Source organism: Amaranthus tricolor, chromosome 2 (genome assembly GCF_026212465.1).
Source record: "Amaranthus tricolor cultivar Red isolate AtriRed21 chromosome 2, ASM2621246v1, whole genome shotgun sequence".
In the NCBI taxonomy this organism is placed as follows: domain Eukaryota; kingdom Viridiplantae; phylum Streptophyta; class Magnoliopsida; order Caryophyllales; family Amaranthaceae; genus Amaranthus; species Amaranthus tricolor.
In genome coordinates, this window is record NC_080048.1 from 22043977 (window position 1) to 22063225 (window position 19249).

General features: G+C 31.5%; 1 non-coding gene across 1 annotated transcript; it reads left to right on the forward strand.

Annotated features, from left to right (window-relative positions):
* The first annotated feature begins 18869 nt into the window (after positions 1–18869).
* Positions 18870–18985, forward strand: LOC130807079 (U5 spliceosomal RNA). The gene has a single exon (XR_009040452.1). It is a non-coding gene; the product is annotated as a U5 spliceosomal RNA (small nuclear RNA).
* Positions 18986–19249: the final 264 nt, after the last annotated feature.

Below are 19249 nucleotides of genomic sequence, written 5' to 3' on the forward strand. Positions count from 1 at the left end.
TATATATATATATATATATATATATATATGTATATATATATATATATATATATATATATATATATATATATATGTATATATATATATATATATATATATATATATATATATATATACATATATATATATATATATATATATACATATATATATATATATATATACATATATATATATATATATATACATATATATATATGTATATATATATATATATATATGTATATATATATATATATATATATATATATATATATATATATATATATATATATATGTATATATATATATATATATATATATATATATATATATATATATATATATATATATATATCACTTAATTAAATCAAATTAGTATAATAATTAATATTCCGTACGCATTCAACAACGCTTTGAATTTTGTGTTGCGAGGCGGTCTTTGAGGTTTTGGTAATGAGTCGAAGACATGCAAAATGTTCATTAAAGGACAAATGACCAAAGGTATTCAATGCAAACTACAAACGCAAAGATAAAATCAACAAATTAGAGATTATGTGAACTTAAAAATCAAAAGATAAGTTCAATTTCAAAAATAAAACGTACTCTTCCACATATGGAGCCAGAATGAACGTGTGTTTAGATGCAAGGGAATTAGTCACAGAAGTCTCAATGTATGCTTTGACGTCATTTGGATCATTTACACCTTTAGTACCCGAAATCGACTCAGGAAAAAACCATCCAAATTTTATTGGAGGTTCGCAGTAATTCAGCTACTCGTAAGCCGCACTATAAGTCACGAATAAGAAAATTTTGTCAGTAATTTGGTTATTAAAACAATTAAACAACAATGCCTAACTTGTATGATAATGAAAATCACCTCATGTAGACATGGATAAGAGCTACGTTCAACATATCTCCTCTCAAAAATTGCCCAATGTCACTAGGACCAATAATTACAAATGGGCTCTCTACAAAGCATAATTGTTCCTTCTGTAGGTTTAGAATGATTGGGTCCTCCTCACTTATGCGAGATGCACAAGTGTGCAGACATTTGAAATCTTGAGAGAGATCTTTTAGCTCCGCATCAGTCAAAATTAGAGTGCTTGGCATCGACTTTGACCCAGTCGACACCTTTGCTTAGAAACCGATCTCTCTCCTAGATCCCTTTAGACTCTTTTGCTATTTCAATTTATACAATTAAATTACTATAAGCATGCAATTAAAAAAATAAAAAGGAATAAGGTATAAATGATTATTACCATGTTAGTGAATCGGACCCAAGCATATAGCCATGTGACGAAACTACCTAGGGCGTCTGATAGTTTCTCAAGGCTCCATTCTAGCATTGGAACCGGGAGTGAGAAATCGTCAAACCCCTTTAGAATAGTTTCCACGGCCACACTGATACGGCCACTTGTAATAGGCATCGAATGCACTATTTGGCCCTCTTTGGTTGGCTGGGCCACACCATATGCAACCTCTGTTAAGTCGGCATCACTAGCAACACCTAACTGAGGCAGCAAAAGAGAACAAGGAGTTGCCTCCTGAAACTGTTAAGTTTAGTATGATAAGCATCATAATAAAATATTAAAATGCGTTGCAATTTAAATTAATAAATGCTTATATATTTAAAAACTATGTACCTGTACAACTGGCTCCGGAGTTGGCTCCGGATTTTGAGCAACGGAGTACATGGTCTTCGGTGTGGGGTTTTGCCCTTCAAGGGTAGTAATGGGCTGGTGTGATACGGGGGTAATAGGCTCGGGTGTTGGCTCGATCGAAGCATTAGGATCCCCATGTTGACTTTCCTGATCCTCGACAATCAGGTTTGCCAAGTCAACAATGGGTGCTCCCATTTCTGCAACACGAGTGCTAGTTTGGCGAGCGTCCTTCGTAATTTCTCCTCGGAGGGTTGGTACTTCATCAGGTGGCATCATTCGGGATTGAGTAGCAACACACTCTTTGCCGAATGCCTTCCTTAACCCCACGCGGACGCCTCCTTTTCCGACTACCCCCCCTCTATGGTCTTTCCCTAAGACCATATGCAATGCGTCAACATTGCCTGTTGTGGTGAACTCCCCCGTAGCTTCTTTTTCCTTCCAGCCCATTTGTTCAATAAAAAAGTGACATATATAACAATTAATATAAGTAAATCGAAGCCAAAGAATACAAAAAAAATCAAGAATATACTTAATTATTTCAAAACTCACCACAGCATCAACAACCTTCTTCATTCCCGGATTATTAATGGTAAATTTACCACTTGAACTCGGGAATGAAACCCGCAATACCAATCTTGCACCCGATCTCCAGCAGGAGTATTCACGGATGCAGAGGTAGTCGTAGATGGGGGCGTGGATGGACTTTGATTGGGGTATAAACCCGCATCCACCCACTCTTTTCGAACCTCATCGTACGTTTTCGGGCCCAAGCGATGGTAAAACTTCCTTTTGATTGCTGATTCAGAAGCTTTACCACGCTTTTCCTAATTAATCAATAGAAATCAAATGTCATATATTAGTTTAATGATTGAATCAAAAGAATTAAATTCAAATCAAAAGCTATAATATAATATGGAATACGTATAACTTCAATGGGAGTTGTTCTTTTGGCAACAAAAGCCTCCCGTTCCTTCTTTGATATGTGACCCCATATTTCGTAGGGCATCTTCGAAGGTGCTTGTTCTTCACCTTCGTTTCCCGTTTTGACCTTTTTGTTTGTACGGGCACGCTTCTTCGTGATCTAGCCAGTAACTAGCTTGGATTTGAAATCTCAGAATCTTTCAACAACAACTGAAAGAAACACATTCTTCTTCTCCTCATCGCTCTCGATGTGAAAAAGATTCTACGAAAAAAAATTATATTTATTAGTGTCAATTAAATTAATTTTAAAAAGAAACTAAATGAATATAAATATTAAACTTGCTTACCACAATATTATTCCATAGAGAGTTCTTCAAACCCTCTGGAACTTCGTTCCATGCGTGCAATATGGAAATCTTGCGGATACATAGGCCCACTTGTTTTCCATATTGCCTACGCCATTTTCTAGAGGGTTGACCCAATGCATTTTATTCCAAATGCATGGGTTCTGTGACTTTGAGGTTTTTCGTAGGACCTCGCCCTTTTCTTTTCTTACTGGTAGTGGGAGCATCCATTGGTGGGGCGTCTTCAGTCTCAAAATCATTGTTAAGTGGTGGAGCGTCTTCAGCCACACGCTCGTATCTCACAATTTGGTCCTCTTTAGTGTCGTAACTATGATGCTCATTATCCGAGGTCTCAATCTCGGGGACAATTTTGTCTATTAAGAATATGACTATGATATACAATTCTAATACGTTCAACTCAATAATATACAATTCTAATACGTTCAACTCAATAATATATACCAAATAGTGTTGTGTGCAAAGTTTCATGCAAAACAAACCAAGTTTGAGCTACTTTATGCGCGAAAGTGCCAAAAAAACTTTTAAAAGCTTAAAATTCATACCTTGTGAATCACTTAATTCAAATGTATTCCTTCCATGTGATCTAAACGTATATAACCAACATCTACATCATCTTGATCCACTGATTTTGGATTGATAGGGGGGGAGTCTTCAAAAGCTTCATATTCTTCCTCATCCTCAACATCACCTATACCAAGGATGCTTCTTTTTCCTGGCACAACAATAGACCATTTTTCATCAGATGGGTCTACAATGTAGAACACTTGCTTGGCTTGTGTGGCTAGTAAGAATGACTCCTCACAATCACGCAAATGAGCTAAGTCTACAAGAGTGAATCCATAAGGGTCGTCATTTTTTATGCATCGTTGATTATTATCTACACACTTACATTTGAAAAGACCAATAGTGAAAGTAGAGCAGTCAAGCTCCCATATTTCATGTACCCGCCCGTAGTATACCGATTTAGCATCAACCGACGCTTAATCCTTGGCACTCGCGTAAAATATAGATGATGCCAAAATAGAAACCTCACTATTTTGTAGATAAGATGACTTCTTGTCTTGACCCTCAATCCAAAATGTGAACCCATTGACATCGTAACTCTCATATTTGTTGAAATCATCACGAGGACCAAAAGCTAACCACTTAACACTTTCGGATACACCCTTGAGATTTTCACTTATTACTCGATTATGAAGCCAATCAATAAACGTCTGGTTATGCAACTGCATCAATCCCCTATCCCTTTTACAAGGATATTTTGCGCGCAATATATGTAAATGCTCACTCAAAAAAGGATGGACTGCCGGAATATGATGCAACACATACAAGTGTGCTTGTAGAAGGCTGTCTCGAGGAGGTGTGACCGATTTGGAGCCAGTTGTTCCTTTTACCTCAAGCCTTCCTTCATGTCGAGAGGTGGAAAGTCCAATAGGCTTTGCCATGGCCAAATACTCGGCTATAAAGTTACTAATCTCATCGCTGACAGTGCCTTGAATCATACTCCCCTTGGGTTGTACAAGATTCCTCAACTTGTTTTGTAAAACACCCATGTGTCTTTCAAAAGGATAACACCACCTTAAAAACACTGAACCCAAAAGCTTGATCTCACGTACGAGATGGACAACAAGATGAACCATTATGTCAAAGAAAGAAGGTGGAAAATACATCTCAAACTTGCATAAAGTTACAATCACGTCGACTTGAAAAGCATCAAGTTTAAAGGGATCAAGAACTTCACTACAAATTGTATTGAAGAACGAACATAGCTCGGTAATAGCATATCTCACATGTTTTGGCAGTATTCCACGGATTGCAATTGGTAAGAACACTTGCATCATTACATGGCAATCATGAGATTTCATGCTTCCCAACTTCAGCTCACCATTTAGGGTCACAAATCTCTTCATGTTGGATGACTACCCAGACGAAACCTGAATGCCATACAAAGACTCACAAAATGCCCGCTTCTCCGCTTTGGACAATGTGTAGCAAGCTGGAGGAAAATAAACTTTGTCATTACTCTTCTTTGTCTTACAGCCCTTTCCCTTGTTACTACTAATAACTTTATCAGCTCTATTTCGTTTCTTACTCACCTTAACATGTGCCCACAACTCCGGACGAAGACCCTTACATTCAAACCATTCTCGCATGGCCCTAACATCCTTTGTCTTACCCGGAATGCTCATGAGATTCCCGAGTATGGCATCGCATACATTTTTCTCTATATGCATAACGTCAAGACAATGCCTAACCTGTAGATCTCTCCAATACGGAAGCTTCCAGAAGATTGATTCTTTTTTCCATAATCGGTGTTCACCCCCTTGCACTTGCCCTGTTTTACCAAATACAGTCTCAACTCCCTTGACCTGTTCATAAACCTCATAACCGGTCAACGGTGGACGAGCTACACAGTCCTCAACCTCCCCGCTGAACATCTTCTTCTTCTTACGATATTGGTGATCTCGTGGGAGGAACTTTCAATGGTGCATGAATACGTGTTTGCACTTAGGAATCCACGAGGATTCCATGTCATCGATACATATTGGGCATGCTTTCTTCCCTTTGTTCTTATACCCCGATAAGTTTCCATATGCAAAAAAATCATTAACGGTGCATAAAACCATTGCACGCAAGGTGAACACCTCATTAGCATATGCATCAAATACATAAACGCCTTCATCCCACATATTTCTCAAATCCTCAAAGATAGGTGTAAGATATACATCTATGTCATTGCCAAGTTGTTTAGGACTCGAGATAAGAAGTGAAAGCATAATGTACTTACGCTTCATACACAACCAAGGTGGCAAATTATAGATTACTAACAGTACCGGCCAAGTACTATGTTGAGAACTATGATTGCCGAATGGGTTCATTCCATCTGTTCACAGTCCGAGCCTTAAATTACGAACCTCATCCCAAAAAGTCTTATGCAACCTATCAATACTCTTCCACTCCGGAGAATCAGATAGATGTGTGAGCAAGTGACCTTTCTTCACCCTATCTGTATGCCATCTTAAATTTAATGCATCTTTCTTTATAGAAAACAAGCGCTTGAATCTAGGTATTATTGGAAGATACCACAATACCTTAGCCGAGGGCCCTTTAGCATTCCGAGCCCCTTTACGCTTGTAGCGCGATAATTCACACCTAGGACACTCTTCTAAGTTTTCGTTTTCATTCCGATACAACACACAATCATTCCGACACGCATGAATCTTCTGGTACTCTAAGCCGAAAGGACACATGAGCTTTTTGGCATAATATGTCGACTTTGGAAGTTCATTTCCCTCAGGAAGCATCTCACCTAACGCTTTTAATTAACATTGTGAAACTAGCGTCACTCCATTGAACTTTGACTTAATGTTGAAAATTGTCAACACTACTGTTAGTCTGGTGAATTTGTACATCCAGGGTACAAAGGCTTTTGAGAAGCCTCTGTCAACAAGTCAAAAACACGAGGACTTTTTCCTAACTCATCCTCGACTCCCTCCATCATCTCATCAACACGATCCACATCCTCATCGACATTCTCTTCTTTTGTCTCATACCCATCAACATGATTTACTACATCCTCATTGACATCAACCACATTATTGACGTCCTCAACAACACTTTTCTCTTTGTAAACTCCCTCCTCACCATGCCAAACCCAAACATGATATTGAGGCCTAAACCCACGTCAAAGTATGTGCTCCCTAAGGATATCAACACTATCTACCTTTGATACATTGCCACAAGTGACACATGGGCAATATAAACCAACTCCCCCCATCCTAACTTGATGTTGAACCGCAATACTACAAAATTCTAACACGCCATCAATAAATTCCGATGATTCAATGCTTCCATACATCCAAGAACGATCTTTTGTCATCCTAATTAGTGTGATTTATTAATTCAAAACAAAATTAATACACAACTTTTAACATATATGCTTAACCACAAATTTAAGTAATAATCATTCATTTAACCCTAATTTACAATAATTAACCTTCATAATCTATAAATTATTCAAAAAATATGTATATTCTAATAACAACATTGTTTTAACCCTAATTAACCCTAATAATAATACAACTTTTTTTAAATCGTTCAAATTATATTTATTCTAATAACCATTAATAACATTCATAACAACTAATACTAATAACATCATATAAAAACAATAAAAATAAATCACATTCATAAATGTGGACAACTAATTAATTAACATTCATTTTAATATTCATGCATGTAAAACAAAATAATTAACATACTAATAATATAAACTTGGACAAATGTAATATTAACAACCAATATATTCTAAACAAAATCACATTTAAATTAAACTATAAATAATAAACAACATCATTTAACCCTAAAAATTTTAAAAACAATGAAAATTGGTCTCAAAAGAAACTACCTTGTGTATCTAGATGAAGAATAGCTACAATGTGACCTACAATGAAACAAGAAAAAAAAATTAGTAATTGTAACCATTTTTCAAAAGAAAAAAGAAAATAAAAAATAAAAACCAAATAAAACCGAAATACCTTGAACTTTGTCGTGGGTTTTTAAAGCAAATGAAGAAGCAAAAGCATAATGTGGATAATAGAAAGAAGAAGCAAATTTTTTTCGTAGGTTTAAAGCAAATTTTTTCGTGGGTTGTTTGAAGACAATAGGAGCAGTGGAGGAAGAAGAAGAAATGCACGAACATGATCGAACAGCAGCAACCAAGTAAGAAGAAATGCACGAAGATGTCGAAATTTTGTGGGTTTGAAAAAAAATTGAAGCTTGAAGAAAAAGAAGAAGCTTGAACAATGGAGGGAAACTATTTGTGCGTGGGTGTTTCGTGTGTTTATGAAATAGTATACTATAGGTTTATGAAGAATGGAACGCTAATAGGCGGTTTTTAAATTCATTAACAGACTATTTGTTGCGGGCGTAATAGAAACCGTAGCAATTGATTGTCTTATTTGCTGCGGGCTCACATACAACCGCAGCATTTGAGTTCTTCAATGCTTATTTGCTGCGGGCAATGAAGAAACCGCAGCATTTAATAGGTTTTTTTTCTAAATTCTTTTTCCTATTTATTGTTGCGTATATCAAAACCGCAGCAAATGACACGCAGCAGGTACGTTTTTTTTCCACTAGTAATTGTTCATTGTTCATTGTTCTTTGATCATCGTTCATTGACTATTGTTGATTGTTTACTGTTCGTTGTTGAATGTTTACTATTTGTTGTTCGTTGTTCATTGTTCATTGTTCATTATTATTTTTTCATTGTTCATTGTTCATTGTTCATTGTCCTTTGATGATTGTTAATTGACCATTGTTCATTGAGCACTGTTCATTATTTATTGTTCGTTGTCGAATGTAACTGTTCATTATTCATTGTTCATTGTGCGTTTTTTATTATTCATTGTGCATTGTTCATTGTTCATTGTTCATCGTTCATCGTTCATCGTTTCGCATACTTTCATTCATTATTCGTTTTTTATTGTTCATAGTTCATTTTTCATTGTTCATTGTTCGTTGTTTATTGTGGATTGTTCATTATTCTTAGTTTATTGTTCATCTTTCATTATTCATTGTTCGTTGTTCATTGTTCATTGTTCATTGTTCTTTGACAATTATTCATTGTTTATTGTTCATCGTTCATTATTCATTGTACATTTTACATTGTTCTTTGTTTATCGTTCATTTTTCGTTTTTCAATATTCAGTTTTTATAGTTCATTGTTCAATGTTGATTGTTCATTGTTCATCATTCATAGTTCATCGATCATCGTTCATCGTTCAACGTTCATCATTCATCGCTCATTGTTCATTGTTCATTTGTTCATTGTTCATTGTCCATTGTTTGTTGTTTATCGTTTGTTGTTCATTATTCATTGTTCATTTTTCATTGCTTATTATTTATTGTTCATTGTTCACATATCATTGACCAATGTTCAATGTTCATTGTTCGTTGACCAATTTTCATTGTTTATTGTTTATTTTTTATTGTTGATTGTTCGTTTTTGATTGTTGATTGTTCGTTGTTCCTTTTTCGTCATTCATCGTTCATCGTTCAGCAATTGTTGTTCATTTTTCAATGTTTATTATTCATCTTTATTTGTTCATTGTTCATTGTTCAGTGTTTTTCGACCGTTGTTAATTTTTCATCTTTCATTAATCATTGTTCATTGTTCATTGTTCATTATGACTTTTCATTAATCATTGTTTATCATTCATTGTTCATTGATCATTGTACATTTGTCATTTTTTCTTTTTCATTCTTGATTGTTTATTGTTCATTGTTTCCTATTCAATGTTCATTGTTTATTGATCATTGTCCATAATTCATTTTTCACTGTTCATTATTCATCCTTTGTCGTTCATCGTTGATCGTTAATTGTTCATTGTTCATTGTGCACTGTTTATTGTTCATTGTACATTGATCATCATTCGTCGTTCTAGGTTCATTGTTCATTGTTCTTAATTCATGGTTTATTATTCATTGTTCATTGTTCTTTGTTCTTTGATCATTGTTCATTGTTCATCGTTCATTGACTATTGTTCAGTGTTTATTGTTCGTTGACCATTGTTTATTGTTCGTTGATGATTTTTAACTGTTAATTGTTCATTATTCATTGTTCATTGTTCATTTTTCATTGAACAATGAGTAACTCATTGTTCATTGTAAGTTGTACATTGTGCATTGTTCATCCTTCGTCGTTCATCGTTCACTTTTACTTATACATTGTTCATCCCTCGTCGTTCATCGTTCATTGGTCAATGTTCATTTTTCTTTGATCATCGTTCATTGACCGTTGTTCATTGACCTATGTTGATTGTTTACTATTCGTTGTTGAATGTTTATGTTCACTATTCAATATTCATTGTTAATTTTTCAATGTTTATTATTCATTTTTCATTGCACATTATTCAATGTTTATTATTTATTTTAGTTTGTTCATGGTTCATTATTCTTCATTCATGGTTCCTTGTTCATTGTTCATTTTTCATCGACAATTCTTCATTGTTCATTGTTCATTAATCATTCCTCATTGTTCATTATTAATTTTTCATTACATATTGTTTATTTTTCATTTTTCATTATTCATTAATCATTGTTCATGTTTCATTGTTCATTGATCATTATTCATTTGTCATTGTTTATTTTTCATTCTTGATTGTTTGTTTTTCATTGTTCATTGTTCATAGTGGCTTTTTCAATGTCCATTCTTTATTGATCATTATTCATCATTCATTCTTCATTGTACTTTGTTCATCCTTCGTCGTTCATCGTTCATTATTCATTGTTCATTGTTCATATTTCATTGTTCTTTGATCATTGTTCATTGTTCATCATTCATTGACCATTATTTAGTGTTTATTGTTCATTGACCATTGTTCATTGTTTATTGTTCCTTGTTGATTGTTTACTGTTAATTGTTCATTGTTCAATGTTCATTGTTCATTGTTCATTGTTCATTGTTCATTGTTTATTATTCATTGTTCATTGTTCATTGTTCAATCTTCATCCTTCGTCATTCATCGTTCATTTTTCATTGTAGTTGTTCATCCCTCGTCGTTCATTGTTCATTTTTTATTGTTCATAATTCATGGTTCATTGTTCAATGTTCATTGTTCATTGTTCTTTGATCATTGTTCATTGTTCATTGTTCTTTTTTCATCGTTCATTGACGATTGTTCATTGTTCATTGTTCATTTCTCATTGACCGTTATTCATTGTTTGTTGTACGTTGTAGAATGTTTACTGTTCATTGTTCGTTGTCCATTGTTCATTGTTCATTGTTCATTGTTCATTGTTCATTGTTCATTGTTTATCGTTCATTGTTCATTGTTTTTAATTCATGGTTAATTGTTTACTGTTTATTGTTCATTGTTCATTGTTCATTGTTCTTTGATCATTGTTTATTGACCATTGTTCATTAACTATAGTTGATTTTTTACTGGTCGTTGTTGATTGTTTACTGTTCATTTTTATTGTTCAATGTTCATTATTTGTTTCTAATTATTCATTGTTCATTGTTAATTGTTCTTTGATCATCGTTCATTGACCATAGTTAATTGACCACTGTTCATTGTTTATTGTTCGCTGTGGAATGTTTACTGTTCATTATTCATTGTTTATTGTCCATTTTTTATTGTTCATTTTCATTGCTCATTGTTCATTGTTCATTTTTTTTCATTCATTATTTAACGTACATCATTCATTGTTCGTTGTTTATTGTTCAAAGTTCATTCTTCATTGTTCATTGTTCATTGTTCATTGTTTATTGTTTATTGTTCATTGTTCATTGTTCATTGTTCATTGTTCATCTTTCATTGTTCGTTGTTGGTTGTTTATTGTTCATTGTTCATTGTTCTTAGTTTATTGTTCATCTTTCATTGTTCATTGTTCGTTGTTCATTGTTCATTGTTCATTGACCATTATTCATTGATTATTGTTCATCGTTCATTGTTCATTGTACATTTTTACATTGTTCTTTGTTCATCGTTCAATTTTTTCGTTTTTCGATGTTCAGTTTTCATTGTTCATTGTTCAATCTTGATTGTTCATTTTTCATCGTTCATAGTTGATCGATCATCGTTCATCGTTCAACGTTCATCATTCATCGCTCATTGTTCATTTCATTGTCTATTGTTTATTGTTTATCGTTCGTTGTTCGTTATTCATTGTTCATTTTTCATAGCTCATTGTTTATTGTTCATTGTTCAAATTTCATTGACCAATATTCATTGTTCATTGTTCGGCTACCATTTTTCATTGTCTATTGTTTCTTTTTCATTGTTGATTGTTATTTGTTGATTTTTCTTTATTCATTGTTCGTCATTCATCGTTCACGTTTAGCATTTTTTGTTCATTTTTCAATGTTTATTATTCATCTTTATTTGTTCATTGTTCATTATTCAGTGTTTATCGACTATTTTTCATTTTTCATTGTTCATTAATCATTGCTCGTTGTTCATTGTTTACTTTTCATTGTGTATTGTGTATTGTTCATTGTTCATTATACATTAATCATTATTTATCATTCATTGTTTATTGATCATTGCTCATTTGTCATTGTTTATTTTTCATTGTTGATTATTTATTGTTGATTGTTGATTGTTGATTGTTGCTTGTTGATTGTTCATTGTTTATTGATCATTGTTCATCATTCATTCTTCACTGTTCATTATTCATCCTTCGTCGTTCATCGTTCATTGTTCATTGTTCACTGTTCATTGTTCATTGTACATTGATCATCCTTCGTCGTTCTAGGTTCATTGTTCATTGTTCTTGTAGAATGTGTTATGGATGGCAACGACAACTAGAGGGGGGGAGGGGGTGAATTGTTGTTTTAATAAGTTTAAGTATTTTAGCCCTTTTTTTGCGGAATTAGATTGAAGAATTAAAACTTAAAATTAGAGTGAAAAAGTAAACGAGACAACACAATTTTACGTGGAAACCTTGTAGGCTTAAATATAAAGAAAAACCACGACCCCTTGGGATTTCAAAACTCTCCAATATGTTTTAGGCAATTCGTTACAATTACATAAAACAATTAGCTTCACTCGAAGCCTCTCTACTAGGCCAACTTCTCTTTCTCTTTCACTTTCTCTTGCTTCACTTGAAGCTTCTCTCTTAGCTTTACTCAAAGATATTCTCTTCTCTAGCTTCACTAGAAGCTTTCTAATTCTCTCCTAGACTTACCCAAGTCTAGTTACAACAATTCTCTCAAAAACCCTTTTACAAGGAAAAATTCTCTAAAGATAAAATTAAAGAGTTGCAACAAGAAAATATTATAAGTTAATTGGCAATTTTTGAACAAAATATTTCTTGTTAATTTTCCCAAATTCACGTATGATTTTATGGCTCATACGAAGGCTTGTTTTTGAGGAACAAACAAATCCTCTATTTATAGATTTAATTTTCCTAATAAAAAGGAAGTAACTACCCATTATTCCCTTATCCCTAATAATATGGATCTTGAAATACAAGGTCAAAACCCACGGTACCTTTTCTCATAAATAAGGGAGAAGTAAGTGAAAGCTTGATGCATAAGCAAAAGCTAAAATTTCCCTTCTAATAATAATAGGTAGATTAATTATGGTTCCCCTTTACTAATATTAGTTATGGTTCCCTTTTACTAATATTAGCTACGGTTCCCCTTTTCCAATAATAGGTAAATTAGTTACTCACTAAATTTAGACCCAAAATAAAAGCCTTTTTAAAAGGAGAAAAATATTCCATACTTAGAAAATCGCACGGTTATACTTTAGGTGGTTATGAAATATTTTGCAAATTCACTTAATAATTAAATAATGCAACAAATTAATTTTAACTAATACATTAGCTAAAAATCAAAAAATATAATAATCAGAATTTTTCCAGCAGACGTATCTTCTCTAGAATTCAGTCTGGGAACAATGCACTGTTTCCATTTTTCAGTAACGTTAGATCATCAAACTTGGGAACAATAGACCTCCTGTCTACATCTGCCATCCTAAGCGATATACCTTTTCTAAATTCATTGGATTCTTTTGACGAGTACACGTTCATACACCTACATACAATCCCTAAAAATATATTTGTTCATACAAAGTGTAGTCATCATTAAAACCTAAGAGTGCCAACAGTTCTTAATTCATGGTTTATTGTTCATTGTTCATTGTTCATTGTTCTTTGATCATTGTTCATTGTTCATCGTTCATTGACTATTGTTCAGTGTTTATTGTTCGTTGTTGATTTTTAACTGTTCATTGTTCATTGTTCTTTGTTCATTATTCATTTTTTATTGATCATTGTTCATCACTCATTGTTCATTATTCATTGTTCATTGTGCATCGTTCATCCTTCGTCGTTCATCATTCATTGTTAATTGTACATTGTTCATCCCTCGTCGTTCATCGTTCATTGGTCAATGTTCATTGTTCTTTGATCATCGTTCATTGACCATTGTTCATTGAACTATGTTGATTGTTCACTATTCGTTGTTAAATTTTTACTGTTCATTGTTCATTGTTCATTGTTCATTAATTTTAGTCTATTGTTCATCGTTCATTATTCATTGTTCATTGTACCTTTTTCAATGTTTATTATTCATTTTAGTTTGTTCATTGTTCATTATTCATTACTCATCATTCATGGTTCATTGTTCATTGTTCAGTGTTCATCGACCATTCTTCATTGTTAATTGTTCATAAATCATTGCTCATTGTTTATTGTTAATTTTTCATTGCGTATTGTTTGTTGTTCATTACTCATTATTCATTGATCATTGTTCATCATTCATTGTTCATTGATCATTGCTCATTTGTCATTCTTTATTTTTCATTCTTGACCGTTTATTTTTCATTGTTCATTGTTCATAGTGGCTTTTTCATTGTTCATTCTTTATTGATCATTGTTCATCATTCATTCTTCATTGTACTTTGTTCATCCTTCGTCGTTCATCGTTCATTGTTCGTTGTTCATTTTTCATTGTACATTGTTCAGCTTTCGTCGTTCAAGGTTCATTATTCATTGTTCATTGTTCTTAATTCATAGTTTATTGTTCAATGTTCATTGTTCTTTGATTATTGTTCATTGTTCATTGTTCATCATTCATTGACCATTGTTTAGTGTTTATTGTTGATTGCCATTGTTTATTGTTGATTGTTCGTTGTTGATTATTTACTGTTCAATGTTCGTTGTTCATTGTTCATTGTTCATTGTATATTGTTCATTGTACTTTTTTCATTAATCATTGTTCATCACTCATTGTTCATTGTTCATTGTTTCTTGTTCTTCCTTCGTCATTCTTCGTTCATTGTTCATTGTACATTGTTCATCCCTCGTCGTTCATCGTTCATAGTTTATTGTTCATAATTCATGATTCATTGTTCATTGTTCATTGTTCATTGTTAATTATTTTTGATCATTGTTCATTGTTCATTGTTCTTTTTTCATCGTTCATTGACGATTGTTCATTATTCATTGTTTATCGTTTAGTGTTCATTTTTTTTATCTCATTGTTCATTGTTTACTGTTCATTGTTCATTGCTCATTTTTCATTGTTCATTGTTCTTTGATCATCGTTCATTGAGCATTGTTCATTGACTATTGTTGATTGTTTACTGTTCGTTGTTGAATGTTTACTGTTTACTGTTCATTGTTCATTGTTCATTGTTCATTATTTTTTTTTCATTGTTCATTGTTCTTTTATCATCGTTCATTGACCAATTTTTATGGACCACTGTTCATTGTTTATTGTTCATTTTTGAATGTTTATTGTTCATTATTCATTGTTCATTGTCCATTTTTTATTGTTCATTGTTCATTGTTCATTGTTCATCGTTCATCGTTCATCATTTAACGTTCATCATTTATTGTTCGTTATTCATTGTTCGTTTTTGATTGTTCATAGTTCATTTTTCATTGTTCATTGTTCATTGTTCATTGTTCATTTTTCATTGTTCATTGTTCGTTGTTTATTGTTCATTGTTCATTCTTCTTAGTTTATTGTTTATCTTTCATTGTTCATTGTTCGTTATTCATTGTTCGTTGTTCATTGTTCATTGTTCATTGTTCATTGACCATTATTCATTGTTTATTGTTCATCGTTCATTGTTCATTGTACCTTTTAAATTGTTCTTTGTTCATCGTTCATTTTTCGTTTTTCAATGTTCAGTTTTCATTGTTCGTTGTTCAATGTTGATTGTTCATTGTTCATCGTTCATAGTTCATCAATCATCGTTCATCATTCAACGTTCATCATTCATCGCTCATTGTTCATTGTTCATTGTTCATAGTCCATCGTTTATTGTTTATCGTTAGTTGTTCATTATTCATTGTTCATTTTTCGTTGCTCATTGTTTATTGTTCATTGTTCACATTTCATTGACCAATGTTCATTGTTCATTGTTCGTTGACCAATTTTCATTGTTTATTGTTTATTTTTCATTGTTGATTGTGCGTTGTTGATTGTCTATTGTTCGTCATTCATCGTTCATCGTTCTGCATTTATTGATCATTTTTCGTTGTTCATTGGTCTTTTTTCATTGTTCATCATTCACAGTGCATAGTTCATCGTTCAACGTTCATCGTTTATTGTTCATTGTTGAAAGTTGATAGGAGGTCGTATACTCTCTAGAAGGGGGTGAATTGAGATTATGGGCATTTAAAATTTTTGTCTGGAAATTTGTGTCAAGGGATTGAGTGACCTTTCAAAACTGTTTTCCAAAACAGTTTTAAGTCAAAATGTAAAACTATAACGTATGTACGGAAAATAAACTTAAAGAATAACACACAATATGTTAACGAGGTTTGGTTTTAAACAACCTACTGCCCGCCTATGGGTTCTCTTTCAACCCGTAGAATTTCAACACCTTTTATTAATAGACTTTAAGACGAATTATCTCACTATTTTCTCTCACCACGTTCTTCCCCTTGAAAAAACGTAGTACAATTCCCTTTAATAAAAGCAAATCTCAAATCTCACAATAGAGATTACAAGTTGAACACTTCAAAAAGTATTCTAAGTTAGGCCTATTAAACTATGAAATAATTTAACTCTTTTTAACACTTAAGCCTATTACAAATTGTAAGAGCAAGATGAATTAAGATGAACTAAGAATTACAATTCTTTTTAATACTTAGAGAATACAAGATCTTAAGTCAAGAGAGAAAGTTGTAAGAAGAGTTGCATTATTGGTTCTTGAACGAAGCCTTGTATATATTGATGTTATGCCTCAACATATCCTTGAAGAGCCAGAAAGCCTCATCCGTCAATTTCGTTGTTCTGGATATTCTGTGCCAGTCTTCAATACTTGAGCTTTAAATCAAACTGACGTTGCACCGACAACTCATCTAATTTCATCATTACGTGTTGTAATTTATTTTTAATAACCAATTCTATGCTTCCATGTTAGAACTCATACAAGATAATGAAAAATAAGCAAAAACCAAATTAATTAACATGTAGATACTTATTCAAATTAATTCCTATATTAAGCATTAATTTATATTGTCATTTCCTATTTTTAGTATCAATTTAAAATATCTCCTTATTTATAGGAAAATCTTTAATTAGCTTAACAACTAGAGCTGTTCAAAACAAACCCGACCCGAAAATCCGACCCGGAATCGAAAATTATCCGAACCGAAAAAATATAAGTTTTTTAGGTTTACCGAACCGCAATTACCCGCACCGATACTTCACTCGAACCGTTTGATAACCGAAAAGGGCAAAATCGAACTCGAATGCAACCGAATTTTATAACCGACATATAAACCTTAACCGATGTTACTCGAACTGAACAGTGATCGACCCGAGTCAAATCCGACCCGAATTATGCACGTAACCGAATGTAACCTGACTAAAACCGATTAAGATCGAACTGTTTTTAACCCGAACTGATACAAACCCGAACCGATTGTAAATCGAATTGTTATAAATCCGAATCAAATTTTCACCTAATTTTACCAAATTAAGTCCAATTTCAGTTTTCTACTAATACGGAAAAATGAAGAACACAAGTTCTATACAGAAGAGATTGCATACAGAATATATATATATATATATATATATATATATATATATATATATATATATATATATATATATATATATATATATATATATATATATATATATATATAGATATATATATATATATATATATATATATATCTATATATATATATATATATATATATATATATATATATATATATATATATATATATATCTATATATATATATATATATATATATATATATATATATATATATATATATATATATACATATATATATATATATATACATATATACATATATATATATATATATATATACATATATATATATATATATATATATATATATATATATACATATATATATATATATATATATATATATATATATACATATATATACATATATATATACATATATATATATATATATATATATACATATATATATATATATATATATATATATACATATATATATATATATATATATATATATATATATATATATATATATACATATATATATATATATATATATATATATATACATATACATATATATATACATATATATATATATATATACATATATATATATACATACATATATATATATATACATATATATATATATATATATATATATATATATATATATATATATATATATATATATATTATATATATATATATATACATATATACATATATATATATATATATATACATATATACATATATATATATATACATATATACATATATATATATATATATATATATATATACATATATATATATATATATATATATACATATATATATATATATATATATATATATATATATATATATATATACATATATATATATATATATATACATATATATATATATATATATATACATATATATATATATATATATATATATATATATATATATATATATATATATATATATATATATATATATATATATATATATAAACTAATTGAAATAAAATTATCTGCGTATTAGGGCTGGCAAAAGCTGACCCGACCTGCTAACCTGATCTGAAACCGACTCGAAATTAGCGAGTTTCGGTTTAGATTTTTGACCCAATTAATTAAATGGGTCAACCCGACCTGATCTGTTTATTAAATGGGTTAGGTTAAGGTTGAATATTTAAACCCCAAAAAAACCTGTTTAACCCATTTATTAAATTTAAGACGGATCAACATTTGCCAAATACTTCGTAAAACTTAGATAATACCAATAACAAAGGTGAAGGTGACTTTCAATAAGAAAGGAAGTTGTCCCACATCGGCTAAGGGATTTGTCAGCTGAAGATGACTTTCAATAACAAAGGAAGTTGTCCCACATCGGCTATGAAAGATACTAATAAAAGAAAAATCCTTTAAATCACTTCCACAGATCTCATACCAACTTACGCAACCACGCCGTGAGCACAAAGCGAACTATTCTTTCGCCGTTTACTAAAGAATACCGTGTGCTCGCTGCATTAAGTGGCATACGTTTATTTTTGGAGGAAGCCTTTAATTAAGGTTAAATGGGTCAAATGACCTGAAATATATGAATTTAATGACCTTAAAAAAAAAGTAGGTTAAATGGGTCATTAGCAGGTTAATCCGATCTGCTACAGATCAGGTCGGGGTTTTAATTTTTGACCCATTAATTAAATGGGTCAGGTTCAGGTTAAGGGTTTATGGACCCATTTATATATGATCCGAACCTGAAAATGACGCAACCCGACCTGTTTGACACCCCTATCTGCTATATCTGATAAAACAAATGGTAATTATTTTTTGTAAG